This window comes from Nerophis lumbriciformis, linkage group LG23 (assembly GCF_033978685.3).
Source record: "Nerophis lumbriciformis linkage group LG23, RoL_Nlum_v2.1, whole genome shotgun sequence".
NCBI classification, from domain to species: Eukaryota; Metazoa; Chordata; class Actinopteri; order Syngnathiformes; family Syngnathidae; genus Nerophis; species Nerophis lumbriciformis.
In genome coordinates, this window is record NC_084570.2 from 20,547,726 (window position 1) to 20,552,500 (window position 4,775).

Genomic DNA, 4,775 nt, shown 5'->3' on the forward strand with positions numbered 1-4,775 from the left:
AAACAGCACAAAATCCAATTTTATGACAACATTTGATTGAAAATCAACCCTTTTTTCTTTGTTTTAGAATCTGCTATACATAATAAAAAATCGAAAAACGGCCCTAATTTTTTTTATTTGCGTTTCAGAATTGGAACGAGAATGTACGGACGGTACACGGACCGCCTAATAATAATACAATCGATTTATTAGGCTCGCTCTGACCTCCCCCTTGGTGCAATATGGCAGTGTGTGCTACTATCTACCGGTAGGGGGCAGTAAACACAAGGGTTTCGTTGAAAGGACGCCCATTTAGAGATCATCGTGATCTTTGGTCTGCGCTTTTACGTCTAAAATCGCTCACACGCACAGTGCATGAATAAAAAAAAATCGCCGTATACAACAATACAATGTATATTTTAAATCATAAAATGTGTTTTTTTATCATTATAATGAAGGTGGTGTTTTGTGTGGGCTTTTGTTCGCTTTCAACGGGGTGAGGGAAGATGCAGGCGGTGCCTTGACTCGCTTTCTGCTGGTGGGCAGTACAAACAGGGAGGCTCGCGCGCTGGAGCAGGACTACTTCTTCTTCTTCCCTCATGGAGGAGACGTCTTTTTACCGCCTGCGTCCACTTTGACTCCCGGCAGAGAGAGGCATACTAGGGGTGAGTTCGCGTGACGCGCGTAGGCTACAGTCGCCGCTCCTTTCCCCGCGCTTGTTGACATGTCGTCGCGGGGGTTCTTGTTCTCGTCACGGAATGAGTGGTGGTGGTCGAGCGAGGCCAACTGGAGCCCCCCAGACGTCGTCCTGCGTCCTGCCGGGGGTAGCTTGCGCGCTTTTCGGCAATGAGCCGCCGTGCGAAGCGGGCCACCGAGCCGCCGTGCTTACTGTATATTCAACACTACCTCGTTTTTACCGCTACTTCTGATAAGAAATACCGTTGTTGTTGTTGGGTTTTTTTTTTACACAGCAGGTGTATTAGCTAGCTTAGCATGCTAGCAACACAGGTAAACATTTGCATGCTCACCCGCAGCAGCATCTCAGGTAAGGTCTTAGCGCGCATGCTCAAAAAAACACACGTTTCATTTATATTAGCCGTGTTCGTTTAAGCTCCCAAGTACCAACGTACCTTCTTCTAAACAGCATTAACCTGCATCTTTGCACATAAACAAATAACTCTGTTCCATTTCCATCCATCCATTTTCTACCACTTGTCCCCTCTTGGGGTTGCCGGAGCCTATCTCAGCTGCATTCGGGGGGAAGGCGGTGTACACACTGGACAAGTCGCCATCTCATGGCAGGGCCAACACAGACAACATTCAAATCAAAATCAAATCAAATCAAGCTTTATTTATAGAGCGCTTTTCATACATAAAAGAAATGCAACGCAAAGTGCTTTACAAAGTTAAAAACAATACCCCGGTGTAGGGCTGGGCGATATATATATATATATATATATATATATATATATATATATATATATATATATATATATATATATATATATATATATATATATATATATACACGATATATATCTCGATATTTTGCCTTAGCCTTGAATTAACACTTGATGCATATAATCACAGCAGTATGATGATTCTATGTGTCTACATTAAAACATTCTTCTTCATACTGCATTAATATATGCTACTTTTAAACTTTCAGGCAGAGAAGGAAATCACAACTAAGTCAATTTACCAAAACTGTATTTAATGAACAGTTATTAAGCAGTGGCACAAACATTCATGTCATTTCCAAAACAGAAAGTGCAAGATTGTCAGAGACATTTTAAAACAAGCGATTAGTTTAAAACATGATGTCACACAAGATATTTCAATAAGTGTCAAATAAAAATGAGCTGCATAATAGGAAATAAAATAGTGTTCGTCCTTCGCTATGTGGTAGGTTCCTGCGGACGTTATCTCCTTCTGTTGACTCTTTTTTTTCCCATACGGTGTTGATGTGGAAATGTTTGCCTCGGCATTTTGATGGTGTGGCACCGAACGGAGATGTTGACATAGCGGAGTTTCAAGCACTCTTCAGGTGACTTTTCAAATGATGCTACATATTAGCAGTAATGCTACTTTTTGTAGAAACGCTTTCGCCCCACACTTGACAAATTACGGTTGTCTGTTCGACATATTCCCACTTGAAGCCAAACCACCGCCAGACGATGGACCCCCTGCTGTTTTTCTTGGGAATTAATTATTCATTCATTTGTTACCAGATTCGCACCTTCTTTCTCTCGTCTTCCCACTCGCACCACAGCTAACTTTAGCCATGCTGCTACCTCTCTGCTCAAGGAGGGCGTATACGTATGACGTATGACATGACAGTATGTGACGTGTGTACGAAGGTGCGCTTGCTGTCTGTGAGAAGGAGCGACAAGACAGTGTGAGAAGAGCCTGTAGTGTAATGCCCGCAGCTAAAAGCAACTGCGTGAGAACGTATACTCGAATATCACAATATAGTCATTTTCTATATCGCACAGAGACAAACCCGCGATATATCGATATATCGCCCAGCCCTACCCCGGTGACCATATCCCCCATTATCACATACGCACGCACGGACACAGATACCAAACACAAACACACACACACAACATACACACATATGTAACTATATGGACCAATCATTGCATGGCTGAGTACAGAGGAGACATGTGAGTAAACACTATCACAGGAGCCATCTGCACCAGGAGGTCATCAGACCATGGCCACCAGGACGCTGACACAAAAGCGCCCCCGCAAGCAAGGCAGATAGCTCATCTGAGGAACGTTGGAAAATAAAAATAATAAAACTTGTAAAATAGTAAGAACCATGTGTAAGGCTGCAGCTAACGATTATTTTTCTATCGATTAATCTATAGATTATTTTTTCGGTTAATCGGTTAATCTATAGATTATTTTTTTCGATTAATCTATAGATTATTTTTCCTTTTACCGATTATTTTTTTTATTTAAAATGAAGATGAAAAAATAAATGTAGGCCAGTTTTTTCAAAAGGCATGGCTTTTATTTACAAAAAAAAAAGTATGGCCACTCAGTCAACATTGACAACAACATGACAAAATATTCTGTAACAATGTAAACATTTAACAAAATTAAAAGTAGCTTATTTGCTTTTAATGTGCAAATATAAAAGTAAACATCCAGTGCAAATCTTAATATTCTGCAATAGTATAAGCATTTCAAAAGTAAAAGTATTGCTTATTTTGCTTTAAAATGTGCAAAAATAAAGATAAACATCCAATTCAAAAAAGTGCAAAACGGAAATATTCTGTAACAACAGTGTAAACATTTCAACAAAAGTAAAAGTATTGCTTATTTGCTCAAATGTGCAAAAATAAAGATAAACATCCAATACAAAAAAGTGCAAAACGAAATATTCTGTAACAACAGTGTAAACATTTCAACAAAAGTAAAACTTTTGCTTATTTTGCTTAATAACACAACAATGATAGTATGATTAAAGTGAAAGTTAATTGTTCGTTTGTACATAGTATACGTAATTGTTAATGTTGTAAAAGGTATTTGCACAACTAATTAACGTTAGCGTTAAAGAGGAGCGCGTCTTTGTAAACACTGAACAGGCACGCCAAACGCTCCTCTCAGAGCGAAACGGTGCTTTAGTTTATGAATTTACAACGCAGATACAAATGACACATTCATGTTTTTGTGTAATGATGACAACGTATACTCACGCGGACGATTGACTAGTTGATGGTGATGGCAAGAACGCTGCCGTTGTGCTGCTATGATAGGCCATTTCCGCTCGACACAGTGTGCATACAACAACATTATTAGCAGAGGTGGGTAGAGTAGCCAGAAATTGTACTCAAGTAAGAGTACTGTTACTTTAGAGATGTATTACTCAAGTAAAAGTAAGGAGTAGTCACCCAAATATTTACTTGAGTAAAAGTAAAAAGTATGTTGTGAAAAAACTACTCAAGTACTGAGTAACATACACACACATATCATATATATATATATATATATATATATATATATATATATATATATATATATATATATATATATATATATATATATATATATATATATATATATATATACATACATTGATATATACAGTATATAATTTATATTTATTTATTTTGCCGTTTTTGTTTACATGTTAAAGGTGTTTTAATAATTATACATGCATGTTTAACATATAGATTCCTTTCTTTCATGAAGACAAGAATATAAGTTGGTGTATTACCTGATTCTGATGACTTGCATTGATTGTAATCAGGAAGCAGTGCTGGTAACGTCCACGTTTTCAAATGGAGGAGAAAAAAAGTTCCTCCTTTCTGTCTAATACCACATGAAAGTGGTTGTTATTTGGCATCTTATTTGTCCAGCTTCCATATTCGTTTGTATACCCTTTACAAGAAATACATTGGCGGCAAACTCCGTAGCTTGCTAGCTTGTTTGCGCTGGCTTTCGGAGACTCTTATTTTGAAAGCGCAGGCGCGATGGAGCGGGACTTTTATTGTGAAGACAGGAACTGTGCAGTCAGTCTTTACGGTTGAAATAAAAAAAGGGTCTTTTTTTTCTTCACACTTTTGATTGATTGATTGGAACTTTTATTAGTAGATTGCACAGTACAGTGCATATTCCGTACAATTGACCACTAAATGGTAACACCCGAAGTTAGCTCGGAGCCAGTCAGGTCATGTGACCCCTGGCTCTGTTTGATTGGTCCAACGTCACCAGTGACTGCATCTGATTAGTGGAACGAAGTGAAACGTCACCAGTAAGGCAGGCACTTTGAAGGTCTGTCT

The 4,775-nt window shown here is 38.4% G+C and overlaps 1 protein-coding gene across 1 annotated transcript in view; it reads left to right on the forward strand.

The window, feature by feature from the left end:
- Positions 1 to 521: 521 nt before the first annotated feature.
- The window catches only part of mgat5 (alpha-1,6-mannosylglycoprotein 6-beta-N-acetylglucosaminyltransferase), a 176,882-nt gene continuing 172,628 nt past the window's right edge, over positions 522 to 4,775 (forward strand). The window contains exon 1 of the mRNA XM_061984969.1: positions 522 to 644. The gene's annotated coding sequence lies outside the window, so the exon portion shown is untranslated. The remainder of the gene's footprint in view (positions 645 to 4,775) is intronic.